General features: G+C 52.4%; 1 protein-coding gene across 1 annotated transcript in view; it reads right to left on the reverse strand.

Annotated features, from left to right (window-relative positions):
* The window catches only part of SFSWAP (splicing factor SWAP), a 208,971-nt gene extending 196,995 nt beyond the window's left edge, over nucleotides 1–11,976 (reverse strand). The window contains exon 1 of the mRNA XM_077159535.1: nucleotides 11,914–11,976. The gene's annotated coding sequence lies outside the window, so the exon portion shown is untranslated. The remainder of the gene's footprint in view (nucleotides 1–11,913) is intronic.
* Nucleotides 11,977–25,058: the final 13,082 nt, after the last annotated feature.

Consider the following 25,058-nt stretch of genomic DNA (forward strand, 5'->3'; position numbering starts at 1 on the left):
GCACACATCTGCATGGCTATTGCGTGTGTGTTCATGTCTGCATGGCTGTGAGGACGCCCTGTGCTATACTGCCTCCAGTAAGTCCCTGCGTGGCTCTGCACCCTTTCCCGGCTGCCCTGTGAGCCCAACAAGGACTGGGGCAGGTCCCTAGAGAAAAAGCTTGTTCCAGAAGCATGTTGGGATCCTGAGAGGACAGCCCCACGAGTTTGGGGTGCTGGGGAGTCAGGGGACAGATGACCAATGCAAAAGGACAGCTCTCTCTTGTCACTGAGGAAGGTCTGGAGAAAAGAGGGGACCAGTGGGCAGGGATGGGATTGGATCCTGCCTGTGTCCCAGGAGCCCTAGCCTGTGGGATCTGCCACCTGGAGGCAGCACTCTGTTCCTCACTTCTGGGGCCTTGAGCTGACATAAGGACGGATGAGTTGGAGTCTACCAGGGTAATTACCATGAGAAAGAGGGAGTGTAGGTAAGCGCCCTGGGGGGCTGGGAGACCACCAGAGAGTCTCCATGAGGCAGGGCAGGGGGAAGGGGCTGTTATCAGGGCAGGGAGTAAGAGGCTGGTTTCAGAGGATCCTGGAGGCCAGTGGCTGGATGCTGGTGCCAAGGCTGCTGTGAGGAGCTGGCGCCCGGCTCGTGCCAGGGTTCCCTGCAGTGCCAGCCACATGAGCTCCGTGCAACCCACAGGGGACTTGCGTGGGCAACAGGGGCCTGGTGGCCATGTCCCAGTCAAAGGGAAGCACTGGAGCCAGAGGAGAAGGCAGGGTGGCCAGGAGAGACCGCATGGGGCAGGGCTGGTGGGGCAGGGCAGGCTGGTGGGTGGCAGGGGCGGCGGTGTAGGACAGGCTGGTGGCTGGTGGGGGCAGCACCATGCCGTGCTCCTTGGGGCCCCTCCCTGAGCGCGTTCTGCTGAGGGACAAAGGCAGTCTGACCGCATGGCCTCTGGGCCTGGGCCAGGTCCCTGGAGGCCCTGACAAGTGCTGGGCAGCTGCCACCCACCATCACCCACCCGGCTCCCTTCCCAGTCTGAAGGCAGCACAGTTCCCGGGACAGCAGCGAGAAGCGGGGTCTCTCGGCTGCTGGGACCACGCCAAGGGGTTCTGCCTCAAGCTAGGATTGTATTTCAAGGAGAGGCAACATTTCAGAAAATATTACTCTGGGAAGTGATCTAAGCGGGCCCTAAATGGCGTTTTCTATAAAGTTCTGAGAAGGAGTTCCAATGCCTTACGGGAATGAGGGGTCGCTCCAGAAGAGAGCCCCAGAATGCAGGCCGTTTTCCTTGGTGTTGGCCCTAAGAGGACTCAAACGCCTCCCAGGCCCCAGGCCCCCAGCCTGCGGGTTCTGAGCACGGAGGGAGGTGGGCACTGGGGTCTCGGGAAGGGCCCAGGTGGGCTGCACTGCGGCACTTATCTAGTGAGGGGGCAGGGGCAGGAAGGGGGCGGATCTAGGGGCCGGCTCAGACCCCTCCCTGCACCACAGCCTCGGGGTTCTTCCCTCCCGCGTCCATGGGACCCCCCCCACCACAGCCCAAGCCGCAGACCCTGGAAGAGCCTTGAAGGCTGTGCCCTTGTCTCCTTGGCAGGATCCTGGGTTCCCAGACGCCACAGTGCCAGTCCCGGTGCCCTTTGGTTTGGGTTTCCCTCTGACCACGGACCTGTCCACCCTCCCAGGGGGTAAGAGGGAGACCCCTGTGAGGCTGTCACAGGACTGCTGGCAGCCCCCACCATCCCTGAGCCCTGGAGATTTGGGCTAATTTTTACACTTTAACTTGGGTTCTTTCTGTACCAGCGTGATTCTATTCCTTCTCCTAAGAAAGGCTAAAGCTTAATTAATTGGTTTCTGTTAACTTCCTCTGCAGCCAGAGCTATCCTTTCCAAGACTGCTCAGGATTTGAAAAGAAAATTGCCTGTTTTCTCGCCGCCACACGATGCAGCAATTCCCCGGCTTTAACTGGATTTATCATTTGTGTTTTTTGGAAATTGAAGGTCAGATTTTAAGAGGTTTTGGTTTAAGATACGTGACCTTCCTACTAAACGGTTTAGCAACATGGTATCTGAACTCTGAAGTTCTGCCAGGAGAAAGCCAGTGTGCGTTCTGCGCCTCAGAGACATGTCGGCTACAAGATGACACCCTCCTCCGCTCCCTGAGCTCAGCAGCTTCCAGCTGTGGAGCCTGGGAGGACCAGGCCCTACGGCTCTGGGACCCTCCACAGCCTCTGGCCCCGTGGGCAGCCGGACGGGGCCACTTGCATGCATGGGGGCCTGGGGCCCACGGCCACCTGAGTCCTTCTGCGGGAAACGCCCCTAGCTAGGCAATGGGGGCTGTGTTCTGAGGAGCTGTGCTGCTTGTGACTGGAAATGCACAATGACATTCTGAAAATGTCAAACTCCGGCAGGGAGGTGAGACTGGCAGATGTGCTGGGAGCTGTGACCTGCCCTGCGCCAACCCCGCGACATAAGCACAGGTGGAAGCCCTGCCCCGTCCGGCTGAGCGGGCACAGGGGCGAGGAGGACACGGCATCGGGTGCAGGGCTAAGCCCCTGGCCACCAGCACGTGTTGCGCTCGCCAGTCCCGGTGCCCCTGGTTTTACGCCCCGGCGGCGCGCGGCACAAGCAGGACTCAGCGGTGCGCCCCCAGCGCCCACGGCCCGGCCCTCGCAGCGGCCAGCTCAGCGGGCAGCAGCCCAGACCAGGGTGTACGGCTGTAACGGCGGTCGGCCCGTCCCCGCGGCCACCTCCCCAGCGGGTTGGCAAACAAAATTCAACAGGAATTTGGGGGGAGTTTTGCTGAAGCAGCAGATGACACACCAAGGCTGGACATGGAGAGGGGTCTGAGAGTTTAGTTACCCACAAACGCCTACACACACGCACAGCTTTGTGTCAGCTCCCGTGGAGTGCGTTTTACTGTTTAATAACCTAAGGAACAGCTGCCCATGGGCACAAAGGGAGGGCCAGACAGTCTATGTGGATTTCCAGGATCGTGGCCACGACGCTCCAGCCGTGACATGGGAGGGTGACCATGCTCGGGGTCCGCGCCCTGGGGGATGGGCGGTGACTCAGAACTCCAGAGCCGGCGGAGGCCCTGGGCAGCGGCAAGGAGTGGGACGTCTACATGGGAACGGCTGATGAAGCTGGACAATGTTTCTAAAATGTGACTTTCTGTCCCTTGATACAGCAAGCTATTTTAAATCCTTTTAAGGCTTTACTGGATATTTAAATTTTGTAGGCTACATTACTGTGTGTTAAGATACATAAATGTAACACGTCTTAAAAGGAGAACATTATTTATACAATAGGACTAACGACACAGACATTAGTGCCATTTAGTAAAACAGCAACAACATGCTTCTTTCTATCCCGCTCTATGTAGAACAGTTTTACTCTTCCTGCTTCCTCTTCCGACTGCTCTGACCTGCCTGCTAGAGAAGCCCTTCTCCTGAAGATGCCCCCTTCTCATGGAGGACACGCCTCCTCTCCTGGAGGACATGCCCACTCTCCTGGAGAACACGTCCCCTCCCCTGGAGAACATGTTCCCTTCTCCTGAGGATGCCCCCTTCTCCTGGAGGACACGCCTCCTCTCCTGGAGGACACACCCCTTCTCCTGGAGGACATGCCCCCTTCTCCTGGAGGACATGCCCCTTCTCCTGGAGAACACGGCCCTGTTCTCCTGGAGGACATGCCCCCTTCTGGAGAACACATCCCCTCTCCTGGAGAACACGCCCCTTCTCCTGGAGGACGCCCCCTTCTCCTTACATGCTGGCAAAGCTGGGCACAGTCACTTCCTGTGCTCGCCTGTTTGTCCTCAGCAGCCTCCACGATGCAACTCCGACTTCAGTCCTAAGTGGTGCTGTCACTGTAAACATTCTCTCCACAGGAATGTGACCAGGGCACTCCTGGGACTTCAGATCCCTGCCCGCAGGCTGGAGGGCACCCACGCCCTGTCACCAACAATCCCTGCCATGTGCCCATAGGCTGTCTGCCCCCTGGCCGCAAGGGGATGACCCACGTGTAGCACCATCAGTTCACACCTGGGGAGTGTGCCAGGTGCTGTCCCACATCAACCTCTCTTTCGACAGAAAATGCTTTTAAGGCGCAGAAGTGTTTTGAACTCGGTAAAAAATAGTCTAAATAAGTTGTTTTAGTAAAGGAAGTGAGAAAGTTCTGACTAGCTCGGATGTTCTTTTCTGGTGAAGCAGACAGAGCCCAAGCTAAACCCTTCTTCCCCCTTTTTTTGCATCAGCTTCCTGCTGTAACCCACTCGCAATGTCAACTGAGTGTGCACCTCGTGCCTTCCTTTCCCAGGCTCCTCTCCACAGGTCCCGCCGGGGGTCAGCGCTGTGGAAAAGCGGCGTGCACGTTTGTTTCACCGCCAGCCCTCTCTCCAGCCTCATCCTCAGTGCCTCTCCTAAGGGGAAAGGTTCATCCTTCTTGTCTCACTCTGGAAAGGTGGTCTGGAAGCATTTTCAACATCCTGACACCTCTGCGGCCAGGGGCAGTGGCATTGTGCAGGTAGCGTCCCAGCCTGGCCCTGCTCAGGCTCGCCCGCACTGTGAGGACACTGGGAGGGGACAGCAGCTCCCCTTCAAAGGCCCTGCTGCCCGGTGAGCAGCTCGCACCCAGGTGGGGCTGGCAGGATGCCGCGCTGTTCTCTGTAAGCAGAACCCTTGGTCTCCAGGGGGCAATGAGGCCAAGTGGAGGGGCTTCAGCCTGCATCACCCAGCCACCTCCTTTCCTGCAGGGTTGCATTACCTGGTCCTGCTGGCACCCCCCTGTACCCCCTTTACTGCACTGCTGCATTACCTGGTCCTGCTAGTACCCCCCTGTACCCTCTTTACTGCACTGCTGCAGTAGCTGGTACTGCAGGCACCCCCCTGCACCCCCTTTACTGCACTGCTGCCTTACCTGGTCCTGCTAGCACCCCCTGCACCCCCTTTACTGCAGTGCTGCAGTAGCTGGTCCTGCTGGCACCTCCCTGCACCCCCTTTACTGCAGTAGCTGGTCCTGCTGGCAGCCCCCTGCACTCCCTTTACTGCAATAGCTGGTCCTGCTGGCAGCCCCCAGGGTCCCTGTGGCTTCCACAGCTGCTCCCTTGGGACATGCCCTGAACTGTGGCCCCCAGGGTCTGCTTCTCAGAGGGAACCCTGGGTTGGGACAGACATGCCCTGCTGGAGCTTTTCCTGAACTCCAAAGCCCCATCACATCCCAGCTGGGAATGGTCCCTTCCCGGGTCAAGCAAGTGGAGTTCACTTGTTCCCCGAATATGCCCCGGAATGAGAGGGCTCCGCAAGTACCCCTGAGGTTGGGAAGGATCAGGCTAGACAGGGAAAGACCCTTCCCTGCCCTTATCCCACCGGCCGGCAGACCAGCAGGCTCTCCCCTACTGTCCATCAGGGCCTCAGAATCCACCCCTCCTCCCCCTGGACAGAGGTGCACCTCTGCCATTTCCAGCCTGCCTTTCTGGATTGCTTGCCGCTCACGGGGAAAAGGCTCTGCTGGTCTGTTAGAGGCCTCTAGAGCATAACACGTCCCTAGGACCAGCTCCGTCTGCACCTGGGCCTCTCCCCAAGCCCTGCCCCTGAGCTCTGGAAGGAGGACACAGATGCCGCTGGTATAGGGTGACAAAGAACACCCACGGACTAGGGCAGGTCCTCCTATAAATTCATCTCACTTGGGGGACTTTAAACTATCCCTCAGCCCAAGTCAATTAAACAAAGCCTGGAGGGGGCGAGTGGGCATCAGAGCCTGTGACCTCCTGGGAGACACCAATGCTCAGCCTAATGCGATTACTGTTTCTGAAAACAGCTTAAGCCCCCGTGAGCACGTGGACCCTGGGGTCCTATTGAAATCAGCACCAATCTGCGAGGCCTGGGCTGGCCTGGGGTGTTCATGCTCTAAGGAGTGCCAGGTGTCACTGGTCTGAGAAGCCAGGGAGAACAGAGATGATAACTGGTGGGCATGATGGTTTCTATTGCTAGGTGACAAGTATTACACGCTCAGTGCTTTTGAAATGCCCATTTATTGTTTTGGGGTCCTGTGGGTGGGAAACTGGGGTAGACACACCTGCTTTCTCTGCTGAAATCGAGGTGTCAGGCCAGGTCTCACTGGAGACTTGGGCTCAGTCATATTGAGAGTATTCATTTCCACATGGGTGAGGGGCTGAGGCCACAGGGGCCTCTGGGCATCCTGGGGCTGCATTCGCCAAGCTCCAGGTTGTACCTGGTACACAGGTGAGACAGAGGGGTGGAGCTGCCCTGTGTCGTTCCAAGACCAATGGATGGGGATGGGGCATCGGAGGGAAGGAGCAGACGCAGCCCTGAGTTCACCTGTGCACAGAAACCTGCTGTCTCCGGGCGAGCCAGCTGTGATCCCAAAGGCCCCCTCGGCTTCTGAGGTCAGAGGACGCACAAGCGAGGCCAACGCATCAAGGAGCCAGCCCTCCACATCAGTTTTCATCTCAGCCTCCTGCCGGGCACCGCTGGGTGCACAGCCAGGGAGGGAGGTGGCTCCATTGCACCGGCAGCCCCCTGCAAGTGCCAGGTTACCTCATGTGGTGCAAAGCTGACTCTGATTATAGACTCATCACAAAGTCTCCACGTGCCCTGGGAGGGGAGTCAAGCTTTGAGGAGTTGCCAAGCACCACACAACTACAGAACGGTGGGCTAAATCACACACGGGACCTAAGTGCCCAGCCCCGATGCTCATCAGGCTTGCTGCCACCTGCTCAAGCACACACATATCCAGGAGCAGGGAACAGTGGGCTGGGAAAGGTCAAGGCCAGGTAACCACGGGAAACGGGTGCTTCACAGTGTTTATTGACCCCCAGAGACCTGCAGGCAGGGCTCTCAGTCACTCATGCAGCATTTGTCCAACAGCCAGAGACCAGATTCTGCTCACCAGTCACCCACTGCACCCCAGGGACTCACTCACGCCCATGGCCACACTCAGCACACCAGACTCGGTGAGCTGTGCAGTGACCGAGGTCACCTCTGCAGGGATCCAGTGATGTCCGTCCAGTTACAATAAATTCCAAGTCACATCCCACGGCCTGGGGGCCCTACGTGGCCTGGCCCGCCTCCCTCTCCAATGTGAGGCCCCGCAGCCTTCTGTTTACTCTGCTTCAACCTCTCTGACCTCCCACACCAAGCTCACTCCCAGGTCAGGGCCTTTGTTCCAACTCTGTACCATAAATCTGTCCAGCCTCAACCCCATGCTGTCTCCTCGGAGAGTCCCTCCCGACCTGCCTGTCTAGTGCGGCCTCCAGGCTCACCAAGGCATGCTCACAACACCCACTTCGATTTTTTCATTGTTCCTGTCACAATCTGAAATTATTTTGTTGGTTTAACGTGATGCTTCTGAGTCTGCTGATTTTGGAAACAGAACCTCTGCTTTGAATCCTCACTTCCTGTGTGAATTGAAAAAGTGATTCGGCCTCCCTGTGCCTCAAGTATTCATTTGTCAGATGAGCAGAATGACAGCACTCACCTCTGCTCTCACGGTGTCTGCTGAGTGATTTCACAAATGTCAAGGATTGAGAGTAGTTTATGGTGCATAAGTGGTAGGTACTTACTCATATTATTATAAAAACTCCTGCCCCAGCTGATACTCCTTCGCCACCACCACCACCATCACCACAACCACCACTGCCACCACCGCTGCTGCCACCAACACCACCAACACCAACACCACCACCACCACCACCACCCCAACACCAACACCACCACCACCCCACCACCACCACCACCACCCCAACAACAACACCATCACCACCACCACCATCACCACCATCATCATCACCACCAACACCATCATCACCACCACCATCACCACCATCATCATCACCAACAACACCACCATCATCACCACTCCAACAACACCACCATCATCATCATCACCACCACGACCATCATCACCAACACCACCACCACCACCACCATCACGATCGCTATCATTACTCCCTCACAGAACATACGGTCAGCGAAAGCAAGCATCTCAACTGCTTGTTTAGTGTGGTCAGTGTCCGGAACTGTACCCGGCCCATGGTAGGTATGAAATTATGTATTGAATGAGTGGGGTGTTAAAATGAATATTTGAACAAACACTCAGGTTGCAATGAAATTCTGCTGCAATGTCAATATTACATGGCACAGCTGGCTGATGGGTGCAGCCTGGAGATTGCTCCTGCCCACTGTGGGTGCCCCCCTAGCCTCCCCTGCACTCCTGGCACCCTCTGAGTCACACAGGGCTTCCCACTGCCTCACTGATTAAGTGTCTGGGCCCACTGAATGAAGGATTCTGCATCAGCAACCTCTGCCCTGGTAGCAGACCTGGGCAGGAAATGTCTCTGAATAAGGACATCTGATGGGGGGGGGGGGGTGTGATATTAGGAAAGGGAGGTGGAGGCGAGAGATTCTGTTACAATGGCTGAGGTCAGAAGAGACCTGATGGGAGTCAGCCTGAGGGCTGGAGGCTCCATAGGCTCTGAGCTGGAGATTGCTGGGCAGGCAGGTGAGGAGCCAGTGCTGGGGGGGGGGGGGGCAGCCCTAAACTCGGGGTGCTCAGTGGGGTGGGGAGGTAGGTTGCGCATTGTCTGTCTTCAGTGTAATTATACTGTTCATCTCCAATCCCTTAATGTAATTATATTTTGCCCCTCCACCTACACAAAAATATTACCAAAACGCATTGCATTTGATACGCTCACCTTGCAGATAGGATGCTGGCCGTGGGAGCCATAAAGCATGGCACAAGCTTTTAGGAAGGAAGTTATTTTTGCCAGGAATATTGGGTGAGGATATTTTCAGCTACAAGCAGCAGAATAGTCTGCTATGGAGGCTTAAACAAAAATGGTTTACTCTTCTCCTATAACAAGCCTTCCAGAACTGGTTCAGCTACTCATGGATGCTGGTGACAGTGTTTCTAGAATTCTTGACTTCTGTCCCATGGTTATCAGGAGGCTACTGCAGCTCCAGTCATCCCATGTGTGTGTAAAGCAGGAAGCAGGAAGTATAGGAGGATATCATCAGCCACTCCAGTCCCTGTATGCCAGAAAAGCATATTCTTTCTCAGAAGAACCCACTACGTTTCCCTGGCACAGATATCAGTTACCTGACAACACAAAACACCAACGGGAGCTGAGGTCCGGACCTGACCTTCCTGTCTGTCCAGCTAGGGGCAGCAAGGAAGAAAAGGTGAGGAGTAGCTCTGAAGTAGCCATTTGACAGTGCCTGGGCAGGAGGCAAATATCCTGTGTACAAAAAACCCAAAACGCTGGGTTGTGATTAAAATTCTGGAAACGCAGTAACAGTCTACCACTTCAGACAAAGAAAATAAAAGAACTATGCATGCCTCATTCCTGCTTGCAATAAAAATTTGCATCTTAAAACGGCTACCTACAATCTAGACAATCATTTGTTAAATTGTAAATACACTAGCGCATCCTATACAATGGCAAACGAGGTGGATGATAGTCTCTCAAGCTTCTCCTCTATGGGTTTTGCCAAGTTCAACACACTCTCCAGGATTTCACACGGTCCTAGGGCGGATGGTCTTCGCCGCCACCAAACTCCTGCATCACAACTCAGATTTTCTCAACCTCTGCAGACTGTTTCCTCTGCCAGTGAAAACCCAGAGTTGGAATTCAGCCCTGTTTCTTACTTTCCATGAAAGAAAAAAAGGTAGAAAGGTGACAACGAGGAAAGGAAGAAGGGAGGAAAGAAGGGGGCAGTTCAGTCTCACTGCAAGGGAATCTTGGGGGAAACTGGAGGAGTGAGCAAGCAGCAGCACAAGCCCCGAAACCCAGGTGGCCAGCTCTCTAAAGCTCTGTTTAATGTCCTCCAGCATTTCCAGAATTTTAAAGTCAGCCTTGCGCCACATATGTGACCACAAATGCTCTTTCTTCTTTGCCTTTCTCTCTTTATTCCTCACCTAACCCAAAACCTCTTTAGTCCCATATTTGTTGTTCTGCCTGTTTTGATTTGCCTCTGTTCCTGTAGACCCAAGATCTCCACATATGCACATATGCATGCACATACACGGGCACATCTGAATACACAATGCATACACACATGCATGTACAAACACACACAGGCACACCTGCATATACATGCCCACCCATATGTATGAGTACACACATACCCATACATATGCATACACACACACGCACGCCTGCACAGACACATGCATGTACAAACACACATCACACCTACATATGCATACACACACACACGTGACATATATCTATGTGCGCACACACAGGACTATACAAATGCACACACTTGGGCACACTTGTACACACAAAGAACACACCCACATATACACATAACCCAAAGGAACTGGGTTCACATTTCCATCTTCTTCCCTGCCCTGCTGACCCGGTCCATGGCCAGGCACTGGGCAGTGATGGATGGAGATGACAGTGATTGGTGTTTGAGCTTATCAATAAAAATCTCACTTTAATTAGTTTTGCTCTAGGGGTCATGGTAGATCAGCTCACAGTACACAAAACCTCGAGGCATAAACAATTAGAAAAGCTACTTGAACTACAAAATAAAAATCTGTGTGAGGGCACAGCTGAAGCAGCTAGGACCTGAGGGGCTGAATCAGAGAGCAAAAGTAAACTTTCTGCAGTGAGTCTGATGCTCTGTGCTGTTTCTTGTCAAAGGGAAACAAAATCTACCAAACCTTATATGTGCAGAAATAGGAAATCTGACTATTCTTTCATCTATAGAAGTAGGATCTATAATTAGAAACCTTCTCCCAAAGAACTCATCCGTTCCAAACAGCAAGGTGAATTATTTCAAACTTAAAGGAAAAGAACACCACCACGAGTCCTACACAAACTGTCCCGGAGAGGATCACGGGCCACTCAGCCTGACCACCAAACCTGACAAGGGCACAACAAGAAGGACAAGTCCAGGGCCTTGAGTGCAGAGCATCAGCAAGGCACCCACAGGTGGGGTCCAGCCGCGGGGAGACCGCAGCCGCTGCCCCCAGGCTCTCCAGGGAGGGGGGCTGGGCCACGTGGAAAACCCACGCACGGAGCTCCCCGCAGCCCCGAGGGAGTGACAGTGGGGCCAGCGCGGCAGCAGACACAGAAAGACACTCACCTTCCTGTCCTCACGGATCCTCGTGCGACCCCAGGATCAGGCAGGGCGACCCCTGCGGGAAAGGAGCGACCCGCCGTCCTCCCAGGACGAAGCTGTGAGCTCCGAGAAGAGAGAGGATCAGGCCTCTGAGCCCCCCAGGACCCTCCCAAGGGCCCAACCCGCCTGGGCACACAGTCCGCAGCGCCTTCCCGCAGCGCTGACTCGGGGAGAGCCTCACAGAAATGGGGCCGCCGGGGCCACACCCTAGAGAGCCACCTGGGAGGAGCCCACCTGGAGAGCCCACCTGGGGGGAGCCTGCCTGGGGAGAGGCTGCCTGGAGAGCCCACCTAAGGGAGCCCACCTGGGGACAGCCTGCTAGGGGCACAGGGATCCGGCCTCAGCCGTCTGCCCGCCCCTTCAACTCGGCTGTGCTTCTGCCTCTCCTCCTGGGCCACACTGGCCGTGCCCGGCAGGACGGAGAGGGACAAACCTACAGCCCGGCCGGACCCCAGCCCCAGGTCACCCGCTGCGCGTCCCAGGCCGCCCTGACTGACACCCGCCTGGCCCAGGGGGCTCACGGGCTCTGGGACAGGCCGGGGCGGGGTGCTGTGCTGGTCCCCTGCAGTGGTGAAAGGGCGGAGACCACGGGGGGAGGGGAAGGGAGAAAGAGGGGAGGGGGAGGACAGTCCCCCAGGAGGGGGATAAGGTGGAGGCTGGGAGGGGGCAGGGAGCGGAGGTCCCCAGGACCATGGAGCTGCCCCCACCCCCACCCGGCATGGAGCTCCCCCCCACAGAGCCGACCCCTGGGTCCCGTCCTGGGACCCCCCCCCACTCACCCTGGGCCCAGAAGGACGACTCCCGCCCTTATATGACACCACAAGACGCCACCCAGGGCCCCCTCAGGCAAGCAGCCCGGCAGAAGGGCAGGGCTCCCCAGGAGGCCTCCACAGACCACTGGGATTGGCTCCCGGAGGGTCACGTGAGCGAGTCAGGCCAATCAGAGCCAGCAATGCTGTTTCCCGACAGGGAGCGAGCGGGAGTCACGTGGATGCGAGGCAGTCACGTGGGCCCGCCCTAGGGCCCCGCCTCTTTGCCACCCCCCCAGCTCCCTTCTATAGGGTGTTTGCATCGCCCTGAGCCTGAAGTTGGGGTCCCCGCGTGAAGTGCAGGGGCCATCAATTGTGAATGTCAGGCAGAGGGCGTCTGTTCAAGCTGAATGGGTCCCCCTGAGGGTTGGGTCAGGGCGGCCTGTCCTGTGCTGCCCAGCAGGCGGCCCACCCAGGTGGGCTTTTCTCGGGGGCAGCTTGGCCTGGCGGGGGCACGGTGGGCCCTGGGCCCAGGCGGGACACAGTGGTTGTGGCTGAGCTTTCTGCTGACCCCACGGCTGCCAACGCCTGTGCTGCGGGACCCACCTCAGCCTGCGGTGGGGGCTCTCCTGGGACTCAGGGCTGAGGCCTGGCCTGACCAGCGTCCTGGGGACCTGAGGGTGTCCCCTCATCTGTGGACCCCTTGGAAGATGGCAGTTGGAGCTGGGTCAGGACGGACGCTGGGTGAAGGACACTGGGGTAAGGGGCGCCCTTGAGTCCTGCAGGAAGCCCCAGGCCAATGGACTGGAGTGTCCCTCAGGCAACGTGGGTCCTGCTGCACACCAATCAACCTGATCTGATGGGATGGTCTGACCCTGAAACCACAGGCCGAGGGAAGAGGCAGCGGCCACATGGTATGGGACTAACGGTGAGTCCAGCCTGCGAGGACAGCACTCTGCCACCCAGTGGCAGCCGTGCTGAGCCCCAGGGCAGGAGCTTGTGTCCTGCCTGGTGTCAGGACAAAGCTGAGGTCACAAGAGCAGGGGCCTGGGCACAGCCACACTGTCCAAAGCCACTGTTGTCCAGTCCCCTCCTCCTCCTAACATGCTACGAGACTTGGGGTGTCAGTCCACTTGTTGCCAGTCTCCCACGTTAGAAGGTCAACTCTGAGGTGCAGCGAGTTTTATGTTTAAAAAGAAAATAATTGGGCGGGCCGCGGTGGCTCAGCGGGCAAAGTGCTTGCCTGCTATGCCGGAGGACCTCGGTTCGATTCCCGGCCCCAGCCCATGTAACAAAAACGGAGAAACAGAATACAATAAAACAAGAAAATGTTTAAAGATGTTTCCCTTTCTTCCTTCCTTCCTTCCTTCTCTCTGTCTTTCCTTTAAAAAAAAAAAAAAAAAAAAAAAAGAAAATAATTGTTTAATTTCAAGCACCAAGAACTTCCCCTGGCACACAGCAGCCACTCAGTTAAAACACTAATTAATGAATGAAATAAATTCACAGAGGACCAAACTGTGTTGGGCTCACTGGGCTGGGCCATAACCACTGAGAACAGGAAAGGCTGACTGCCTCAGTTTCCCCTCAGATAAGCAGCACTGGGGACCGAGTGCGTCCCATCACCTGCCTGGCTGGACCCCAGGCCAGGGTGGCAGGGCATGTCCCCGGCCAGGTGGTCAAGACCTGCCAGGAGGGTTTCTTTGAGAGGACCCGGCAGGCACCCCCAGCCCCTCCCTGCCCCTCTGGGCCCCCCAAATAGCACACAACATGCACCACCCCAAGGGGTGGCCCTGATGCAGCCCCCATGAAATGGGCTTAAAGCACCTTTTCAGATTAAATACCTTAGCCCAGCATGCCCTTCCATGAATCCATCCACGGAAGTAGCCAGAGGAGTGTGGGAAGAGTTCTCATCCTAGCTGCTCTGTTTACAATCCTGGAAAAGTTGGAAACAATCAAAATGATTAACAATAAGGCACCCATTGAATGGATTATTGTACGTTATTCTGATAGCACATCAAGCACCACAGCAATGATGCCGAGATGTGCCCAGGGATGGCTGAACCAGGACAGTCATTGCTGTGCTATTTATTGTGACAAAAGACTGAGATAAATGTCTGTTGATAGGGAATGGCTTAAATAAATGATGGGCCCGCGTACGATGGGGTCCTGTGTGGACGGGAACAAAACTGAGGGTGCTACCGATGTACCAATTGGGAGGAATTGTGTCACAATGCATGGAAGGATGCTGCCATTTTGGGGGGAAATATCTAAATTCTTGTTCACACACTTAGCCCTCTTCTGGGGGCTTTGCGGCCAAAGCAGCAAAGAAGAAAATCTTTTCTCCCCAGGACATGATTAGTTCTCTATGCTTTTTAGCCATGCACGTGTCATATTCTGGGGCGATAAAAGAAAAAAAAGTAATCTAACATAAAATATACCATAATGCAGCAAGAGACTTGCCTGGCCTGGGGCATGCCAGCCATTTGATATGAATATATACCATCATCTTGGAAGTCCAGTTTCGGGGTACACAGCTCTTCACTCATGATCCAGCCACCCCAATGCCCTACCCCGTGCATATTCAGTGTTTTAAATGAACTTTTTAGAATAGTTTCATATTTACAGAAAAGCTAGGGAATATCCCCACAAACTATTTGGAATTGATTGAATGGGCATCCTCACCTGGGGAAAGGAGACCCAGCCCCCCCCCCACACACACACCCCCGGCGGTGCCCCCTCATGCCACCCCTTCCCCAAGAGGAGAGGAAGGCAGAGCCCTGGAAGGTGACGGGTCTGGCCCCCTCGGCCTCCCCGCTGCTCTGAGACCTGGGCAGTTTTCCCCGCTCCCGGCCAGGCTGGACGCTGGGGCCTCTGGATGTGGAACGAGTTGACCCAGGCACAGCCTTCCTGGCGCCTGGTGCTTTATTCCCGAGAGGGAAGGGCCAGAGCCCGGGGATTCACGTGCAGGGACTAGTGTAAGAGGGATGCGCAGAGTCACAGCGAAGGAGCGAGGCTCCATCTGCGAGACATTGATTACGTCAACTTCATTAACCGTGACATTGAGTGCGCGCAAATTTTCTACTGCATCTGGAACAAATTTGGGTTAAATTTCCTCATTTCCCAAGAGCTCTAAGGTGTGGCTATGGGAGAAAGCGCCTCTCGCTCACCTTGGGAATAAGTGCAGGCAGCCCCCTGCACCCCTTTTCCTATAGTACAACATTAGCTGGTCCTGCTGGCAGCCCCCTTGCACCCCCTTTCCTGCAGTGCTGCAGTGGCTGGTCCTGCTGGCAGCCCCCAGGCTCCCTATGGCTTCCATGGCTGCTCCCCCTGGGATGTGCCCCGAACTGTGGCCCCCCAGGGCTGCTTTTCAGGAGGGAACCTCAGGCTGGGACAAACAGGCCCCGCTGGAGCCATTCCTGAGCCCCGTTGCACCCCAGCTGGGACTGGTCCCTTCTCGGGTCAAGCAAGTAGTGTTCACCTGTTCCCCAGAGTGTGCCCTGGAATGTGGGGGTTCCCTGAGTATCCCCAAGGGTGGGAAGGACCAGGCGTGGTGGGGAAGTGGCCTTGTTTCTCCCCCTCCCGGGGCGTCCTTCAGCAGATGCTTCGGGAGGGGAGAGGGCCGGGCTGGGACCTCATCTCTGCAGGCTGCGCATGCAGGCGCCTCCATCTGCTCTTGGGGCTGGGGGCAGTTACCCGGAACCCCAAGCTCTGCCCCTCCTGGGCACGCTTCTCCTTCTTCAGCAGGGACCTGTGCCCCTCGCCCCTCTCCCCCCTCTCCCCCCTGCCCCCCTGCTCTCCCCGAGCCCCTGTAGTGCCATTTGTGCTGCCTGGGAGGCAGGGGCCTCTCGGGTGTCCTGGGACACGAAGGGGAAACTGGCCATTCCTCCCGCAGAGGCACCAAAGTGTTGGGGAACTTTCTGGAAGGGTGAACATTCAGGCAAGAGCTGCTGAGACAGTCCAGAGTGGACCCCTGCTCGCCAGTGGCTACTGCAGTGGCTCCTCACACCTGTCCTGTCCGAGGACCGGGAAGGGGGTGGGTGCATCTCCTGCAGCGCCAGCCCTCTCCCCACACCAGAGCCCTCGGCCGCAGTCCCCGAGGGGTGAAGCCACCTCTGAGGACGGCAGCGTGGGCGATGCCTGGCACGTGTCCAGTATGTAAAGGCTTAATTTCTCCAACTGTGACCTGGAAATCCTTCAAAGGGGACTAAGTCAAAACTCTCTTTCTTGCATTATCTGCAAAGAGGTCATCAGTAGGGGAAAGTGCCCAGGGAGGGGGCAGAAGGGGAGGGGGAGGGGAGGGAGGGATGGAAGTTGCTGGCCAGCCCAGCTGGCTGCCCTGCAGCGACCCCACCTGCTGAGAGCCCACCCAGGTCGTCTGCCTTTGCACCTGCTCCCTTCCTGATTCTGGAATATTCCCCGGGGCTCTGCTCCCCTCGTTGGCTGTGCACCTCAGCCCTGACACCTCCGTTACTCAGCCTGGTTCTTGAATCACAGATTTCTCACCGGGTGTCCTGGGGACAGCGTTGAGGAGGGATATGCTGCCCCTGGTTTGTGCGTTGGGCGGGAGGGAGGGAAAGTCAGATGGAAATCTGCTCTGCCAGGCCCTGGGGAGCTTTCAGTCAGGACGTATCACGCGGCACCTGGGAGCTCAGCCTCTCCTTTGGTCTGGAAATGAACTGCCTTGTGCCTGCTAGAAGTGAAAGAGGAGCCGCTGCCCCCCCCCCCACTCATGGCTCTGAAGCCGCGTCCCTGTCGCCTGCACCTGCAGTGACGGCGCTGCGCCCCTTCCTGGTCCCCACTGCTGCCCTTCGCCTCCCTTCAGCTGGGCCTGACCGCTCCCCTCGACCTGGACGGGCGGCTCCCACTGGACATCTGCTTGCACAGCTGTGCCTCGTTTGTTATCGATGTGAGGCTCTCCAAAGCCCTGTTTGGGGATTTTCAGTGTGACTCCTGTGCAAACACCCTCCGGTAGAAATGGCAGTTTCCTGGAGGGGAGGGAGGGGGAGCGTTTCCTGGCCCCTCCCCCCGCGCACCTGCCAGCCGCTCCCAGACCAGGGAAACCCAGGCCCTGCTCGGGGTTCCCAGGGCACCTGTTCCCCCAATGTTGGGGGCAGTAAGAACATGTGATGGGGTAGAGCACTGACCACAGTCTCCGGGGCTCTCAGCTGCTGGACCCTCAGTGAGGGGGCTCATTTCACTCCAGAAGGGCAGCAACTTCTAGAAACAGAGGCCTGCTGGGTGGTGGTGAAATGCTCCGACACCAGGGTCAGGCACATCTGGGCTGCAGCCGGGGGTCTCTTCCCTGCCGTGTGGGGCCCCTAAGGCCCTGGAGGGCGATGGCAAGGGGGTGAGCTCACAGGCACACCCAGCCTAGAAGTCCAGGTGTTTTATTTGGCTTGGTGACAGTCAGAATCCAGGAGGAAGCAGCCAGTGACTGGCGCTGAGCCACCATATCCCCACCCCGGGCCCAGGCTGAGGGGTGCTCTGTCTCCTCACTGCCCTGATGTCTTCTAGGGTGGGGAGGATTCGGGGAAGCCCCGGGAGGGGGCCTGGCAGGTGCTGGGAGGCCACCCATCCTGAGCATGCACAGTAAAGAAGTGAGAGCCAGGCCTAGTCTTACCTGTCGCCGAGGTACTCCTTCCTGTCACCAGGTAGGACACCTGAGGGCTTTGGGTTTAGGGAAGCTTGGCCATGAGTAATGGGGTGGGGTGCTGGGCTGCAGTCCTGGTAGCCTCCCTGCTGTCCTACCCTGGGGCCCAAATCCCTGGGGTTTGAGCAGGCCCAGGCCCCTGTTTTTCTCGAGCTGTTTGCTGCAGCTCATGGCCCCGGGATGAACGCCGATGCTGTGTCCCTTCCCTGGTTTAGGGTGTGCAGGGGCGGGGGTGGACCCGGAGGCGGCTTAGCTGCCACGTCTCCACCTGCTGCACCTGCCCCTGGGGTTGAGGGAAGAAAAGCCCAAGTCACGGTCATGGCCAGGGGAGGGCCTGGGGCCAGGAAACACTGCCTGTAGCCTCCGTGTTCTGGGGAGTTCTGGGGGGGCCCGGAGAGATACCCCGTCCCTGGAGCCATGCAGGGGAGGGAGACGCGCAGGCCAACAGATCAGACAGATCTCAGCTCTCAGCCCATGACTCGGAGACTCGATGGCCCTGCCCAGACTCAGTTTACCCACCTCGAGACAGGCCATCCTTCTGCGTCTATGCCGGGTTGTGGGCAGAGAGGGGGCCGCAGGGACCCCATGCACCCCGGGGAGCGCTGGGCTTGGCTCCGGGTCACCCTTCTGCTTGGGGCCAAAACGGGTCCCAGGATCTGCAGTGGGAGAGCAGCGTCCCTGGGCCCCGTCCCACGGGGCCGCCGTCAGCATCTGAGACCAGGTACCTGATGGGACTCACACAGCGGGACTGCAGACCTGTGGCAGCGCTGCCAGCCCCTGAGGCACACTTCCAGCCGCAGCAGACGGGGGTCCCAGGGGCAGTGGAAGGTCCCCGAGGCTGAGCCCACCGTGCCCAGAGCATCTGCGAGCGCCCAGCAGACCAGGGGCACGTCTGCCACAGCCACACATGGCTGATGCCGTCACGTTTTATTAATATTATTTACTTTGTAGTGCACAATTAAACCCCTTGTTTACTGTGCTGGGGTTTTCATTCTTATGGTATGTCTGCTTTTCGAATTAAAAGAAGTCAGTTTTTTTTTATTTTTTAAAATATTTTATTGACAAAACAACACATAAACACAAACATTCTTAATATTTTAACAAAACACTCACTTTAAAGCTTCTTTTTTTTCTTAATATGTGATCATTCCGTTCTACATATATAATCAGTAATTCACAATATCATCACATAGTTGCATATTCATCACATGATCATTTCTTAGAACATTTGCGTCAATTCAGAAAGAGAAATAAAAGACAACAGAAAAATAAAATGAAAACAGGAAAAAAAACCATACACACCATACCCCTTACTCCTCCCTTTCATTGATCACTAGCATTTCAAATTAAATTTTTTTTAACATTTTCTCTCCCTATTATTTATTTTTATTCCATATATTCTACTCATCTGTAGACAAGGTAGAAAAAAGAAGCATCAGACACAAGATTTTCACAATCACACAGTCACACTGCGAAAGCTACACCATTATAAAATCATCATCAAGAAACATGGCTACTGGAGCACAGCTCTACATTTTCAGGCGGTTCCCTCCAGCCTCTCCATTTCCTCTTGGATAACAAGGTGATCTCTACTTAATGTGTAAGAATAACCTCCAGGATAACCTCTCGACTCTGTTTGGAATCTCTCAGCCATTGACACTTTGTCTCATTTCACTCTTCCCTCTTTTGGTCGAGAAGGTTTTCTCAATCCCTTGAAGCTGAATCCCAGCTCATTCTCGGAATTCTGTACCATGTTGCCAGGAAGGTCCACACCCCTGGGAGTCATGTCCCACATAGATGGGGGAGGGTGGTAAGTTTGCTTGCTGTGTTGGCTGGAGAGAGAGGCCACATCTGAGCAACAAAAGAGGTTCTCTTGGGGGTGACTCTTAGGCCTAATTTTAAGTAGGCTTGACCTATCCTTTGTGGGGTTAAGTTTCATATGAACAAACTCCAAGATTGGGGGCTCAGCCTATAGCTTTGGTTGTTCACACTGCTTGTGAGAATATCAAATATTAAACTTGGGGAAGCTGAGTTTTCCCCCGTTCTCACCATTCCCCAAAGGGGACTTTGCAAATACTTTTCTGCTCACTGATCAAATCACTCTGGGATTCATCGGGGCATCACTCTGGACAAACCAACAAAATCTCATGTCCTACACAAGTTTCCATGTACTTATGTTGTTGAACCAACCTAACTACATAAGCTATATTAGGAAATGCACTAGTCAAAATATAAATTTTGTACCAAATAAACATTTTTTGTTTTAGTCTCATATATAAGTTGAAATTTTAAAGTATTAATTACCATCTATTTTCAGCACCCTCCAGTAATGACATTCTTTTGTTCTTCCTCATGCAAAAACATTTTTAAATTTGTACATTTAGTCACTGTCATTATAACCTCTAGGCAATCCTAGATTATACCATCTCAATCTTTATCATCTATCTTTATGCCCCCAGCCCTCCTCCCTCTATCATTCTCACATTCAGCTTCATTCAGTGTTTTAACATAATTGTATTACAGTTAGGTACTATTGTGTTGTCCGTTTCTGAGTTTTTACATTCAGTCCTGTTGCACAGTCTGTATCCCTTCAACTCCAATTACCCAATATCTTACCCTGTTTCTATCTCCTGATGGTCTCTGTTACCAACGAAATTCTCCAAGTTTATTCACTAATGTCAGTTCATATCAGTGAGACCATACAGTATTTGTCCTTTTGTTTCTGGCTAATCTCACTCAGCATAATGTCCTTAAGGCCCATCCATGTTGTTACATACTTCATAACTGTATTCTGTCTTACAGCTGCATAATATTCCATCGTATGTATATACCACAGCTTGTTTAGCCACCCGTCTGTTGATGGACATTTTGACTGTTTCTATCTCTTGGTAATTGTAAATAATGCTGCCATAAACATTGGTGTGCAAATGTCTGTTTGTGTCCTTGCCCTTATGTCCTTTGAGTAGAGACAGCATATAGATGGGTCCCGTTTCCTTATCCGTTCTGCCAGTCCATGCCCCCAATTGGGCAGCTTAATCCATCAACATCAGTGTTATTACTGCCCGGGCAGTACCCTCCTCTACCATTTTGCCTTTTGGCTTTTATATGTCCTTCTAATTTTCCTTCTTTTTACCTCTACTCATGGTCTTCCTTTCTACACTCTTCTCCACACCTCTCTCTTCTGTCTTTGTATCTGTCTCTAGTGCTCCCTTTCGTATTTCTTGCAGAGCTGGTCTCTTGGTCACAAATTCTCTCAATGATTTTTTTGTCTGATAATGTTTTAATTTCTCCCTCATTTTTGAAGGACAATTTTGCTGGAATAGAATTCTTGGTTGGCAGTTTTTTTTCTTTTAATAATTTAAATATATCATCCCACTGTCTTCTTGCCTCCATGGTTTCTGCTGAGAGATCTGCTCATAGTCTTATTGGGCTTCCCTTGTATGTGAAGGGTTGCTTTTCTCTTGCTGCTTTCAAGATCCTCTCTTTCTCTTTGACCTCTGACATTCTGATTAGTAAATGTCTTAGAGTATGTCTATTTGGGTCTATTCTCTTTGGGGTACGCTGCACTTCTTGGATCTGTGATTTTAAGTCCTTCATAAGAATTGGGAAATTTTCAGTGATAATTTCCTCCATTAGTTTTTCTCCTCCTTTTCCCTTCTCTTCTCCTTCTGGGACACCCACACACATATATTCATGCGCTTCATATTGTCCTTCAATTCCCTGAGTCCCTGCTCATATTTTTCCATTTTTTTCCCTATATTTTCTTTTTCTTGTCGGATTTCAGATGTTCCATCCTCCAGTTCACTAATCCAATGTTCTGTCTCTCGAAATCTACCATTGTAGGTTTCCATCGTTTTTTTCATCTCTTCTACTGTGCCTTTCATTCCCATAAGTTCTGTGATTTGTTTTTTCAGATTTTTTATTTCTTTTTTTTTGTTCATTCCTTGCCTTCTTTATATCCTTCCTCAATTCATTGATTTGGTTTTTTGATGAGGTTTTCCATGTCTGTTCGTATATTCTGAATTAAATGTTTCAGCTCCTGCATCTCATTTGAATTGTTGGTTTGTTCCTTTGACTGGGCCATACCTTCAATTTTCCTAGTGTGATTGGTTATTTTTTGCTGGCGTCCAGGCATTTAAGTACTTTAATTAGTTTATTCTGGAGCTTACTTTCACTTCTTTTACCTAGGGTTTTCTTGCTGGATGAATTTGTTGTCTCTCTGTTCTTTGACCTTCATTTCTGCTTTTTCTGGACCTCTAGCTTAGGTTTTGTTTAACAGAGGAGAATTTTTCAGTTCTTGTTTTCTTGTTTCTTGCCCTGCTAGTATAGTGCTTTTCCCCCCACCCTGAGGAGGGTCTACCTAAGTATTATAGACCGCAGCCAGATTTTCCCAGACCAAACTGGCCTCCTATCAGGAGGAAAGAGTCACCTGCATCAGCTTTCCCTGAGGATGAGACCCAGAGGTTGAAAGACTTTCCTGTGAAGTCTCTGGGTTCTGTTTTTCTTTTCCTGCCCAGCATGTGGTGATTGTCTGCCTGCAGGTCCCACCAGCGTAAGATGATGTGGTACCTTTAACTTTGACTGGGGAGTGGTGGAGACAGAGGAGAGGTTGTGGGCTGGTTTTAATGGCTTCAAATTACCAAGCCCTGGGGTCTGAATTCCTTGAGGGAAGGATTCCACCTGAGTTGGGCTTCACCCCTCCCCTGGGGAAGGCACAGGTTCCAGACAAGCCCTCAATTCGAGTTTGTTTCTGCCTATGCCTGGGGCAGTTGCAGCCTGAGAAGCCCTGCCGCTGTATCCAAAGGCAGTCAAGCCTTTGTAGAAACACAGCCACAAAAACCTCTGTTGCCTTCTTTTTTTTCCCTTTTTCCATCAGCTCTGCCCCCTTGGTGCCAGGGCAAAAATGAGCGACCTCTGCTTTGACCAGGTTCACCTCAGCTGGGGGCCTATTTTTAGCAGTCAGAATTTGTTAATTAATTCCACAATTGGTGTTTAGTTGGGCTCAGCCCCTGCTGCTGGTAAAGTCTCTTTCCTTTCCCCTCTGGGAAGCAGCCTGTGGGGGAGGGGCGCCGGGCGCCGGCTGCTGCAGCTTGGGGAACTCACGGCTGCTGCAGCTGGTCCAGCTTGTCCAGACTGGGGTACGCTGTGTGTCCAGTCACTGACATGGCCCCAAGAGCTGTTCTGTTTCTGGTTATTTAGTAGTTGTTCTGGAGGACAAACTAAAACACGTGCACATTGCTAAGCCACCATCTTGGCCCGGAAGTAGGACCTCATTATTTTTTAATTAATTATTATTTTTACAATGCAATAGGAGAGGGAGCAGTTTTTTGCTATTGTTGTTTTTTTTCTTTATTTCAGTAGAACTGAGCCATACCTTTTTGTTTTTTTTTTGTTTTTCAGCCATACCTTTTTGATGAGGGGACTAGTCACTTGCCACTTAGCCACAAGTTTACAAACCATTTTGTTGGCTGGGCCACTATAGTATGTTTAGTCCTTTTTATTTTTTTCTAATTAGTGAAGTTGCTGGTTTACAGAACAATCATGCAGAAAATATCAGATTCCCACCCTATTTTAACACCTTGCATTGGGGTGGTACATTTGTTACAATTTGTACTACTAGCTGTAGTCCATAATTTAATTTAGAGTTCATTGTGTTATTTTTTTTTCAGTTTTTTTATTAATTAAAGAAAAAAAGAAATTAACACAACATTTAGAAATCATTCCATTCTACATATGCAATCAGTAATTCTTAACATCATCACATAGATGCATGATCATCATTTCTTAGTACATTTGCATCGATTTAGGAAAAGAACTAGCAAAACAACAGAAAAAGATATAGAATGTTAATACAGAGAAAAAAATAAAAATAAAAATAATAGTAAAAAAAAGACACAAACAAACAGACAAACAAAAAAAAAAACCTATACCTCAGATGCAGCTTCATTCAGTGTTTTAACATGATTACTTCACAATTAGGTATTATTGTGCTGTCCATTTTTGAGTTTTTGTATCTCGTCCTGTTGCACAGTCTGTATCCCTTCAGCTCCAATTACCCATTATCTTACCCTGTTTCTAACTCCTGCTGAACTCTGTTACCAATGACATATTCCAAGTTTATTCTTGAATGTTGGTTCACATCAGTGGGACCATACAGTATTTGTCCTTTAGTTTTTGGCTAGACTCACTCAGCATAATGTTCTCTAGGTCCATCCATGTTATTACATGCTTCATAAGTTTATTCTGTCTTAAAGCTGCATAATATTCCATCGTATGTATATACCACAGTTTGTTTAGCCACTCATCTGTTGATGGACATTTTGGGTGTTTCCATCTCTTTGCAATTGTAAATAACGCTGCTATAAACATTGGTGTGCAAATGTCCGTTTGTGTCTTTGCCCTTAAGTCCTTTGAGTAGATACCCAGCAATGGTATTGCTGGGTCGTATGGCAATTCTATATTCAGTTTTTTGAGGAACCGCCAAACTGCCTTCCACAGTGGTTGCACCATTTGACATTCCCACCAACAGTGGATAAGTGTGCCTCTTTCTCCGCATCCTCTCCAGCACTTGTCATTTTCTGTTTTGTTGATAATGGCCATTCTGGTGGGTGTGAGATGATATCTCATTGTGGTTTTGATTTGCATTTCTCTAATGGCCAGGGACATTGAGCATCTCTTCATGTGCCTTTTGGCCACTTGTATTTCCTCTTCTGAGAGGTGTCTGTTCAAGTCTTTTTCCCATTTTGTAATTGGGTTGGCTGTCTTTTTGTTGTTGAGTTGGACAATCTCTTCATAAATTCTGGATACTAGACCTTTATCTGATGTGTCATTTCCAAATATTGTCTCCCATTGTGTAGGCTGTCTTTCTACTTTCTTGATGAAGTTCTTTGATGCACAAAAGTGTTTAATTTTGAGGAGCTCCCATTTATTTATTTCTTTCTTCAGTGCTCTTGCTTTAGGTTTAAGGTCCATGAAACTGCTTCCAATTGTAAGTTTCATAAGATATCTCCCTACATTTTCCTCTAACTGTTTTATGGTCTTAGACCTAATGTTTAGATCTTTGATCCATTTTGAGTTAACTTTTGTATAGGGTGTGAGATACGGGTCTTCTTTCATTCTTTTGCATATGGATATCCAGTTTTCTAGGCACCATTTATTGAAGAGACTGTTCTGTCCCAGGTGAGTTGGCTTGACTGCCTTATCAAAGATCAAATGTCCATAGATGAGAGGGTCTATATCTGAGCACTCTATTCGATTCCACTTGGTCGATATATCTATCTTTATGCCAATACCATGCTGTTTTGACCACTGTGGCTTCATAATATGCCTTAAAGTCCGGCATCTCGAGACCTCCCGCTTCGTTTTTTTCCCTCAAGATGTTTTTAGCAATTCGGGGCACCCTGCCCTTCCAGATAAATTTGCTTATTGGTTTTTCTATTTCTGAAAAGTAAGTTGTTGGGATTTTGATTGGTATTGCATTGAATCTGTAAATCAATTTAGGTAGGATTGACATCTTAACTATATT

This window comes from Tamandua tetradactyla, chromosome 5 (genome assembly GCF_023851605.1).
Source record: "Tamandua tetradactyla isolate mTamTet1 chromosome 5, mTamTet1.pri, whole genome shotgun sequence".
Classification (NCBI taxonomy): Eukaryota; Metazoa; Chordata; class Mammalia; order Pilosa; family Myrmecophagidae; genus Tamandua; species Tamandua tetradactyla.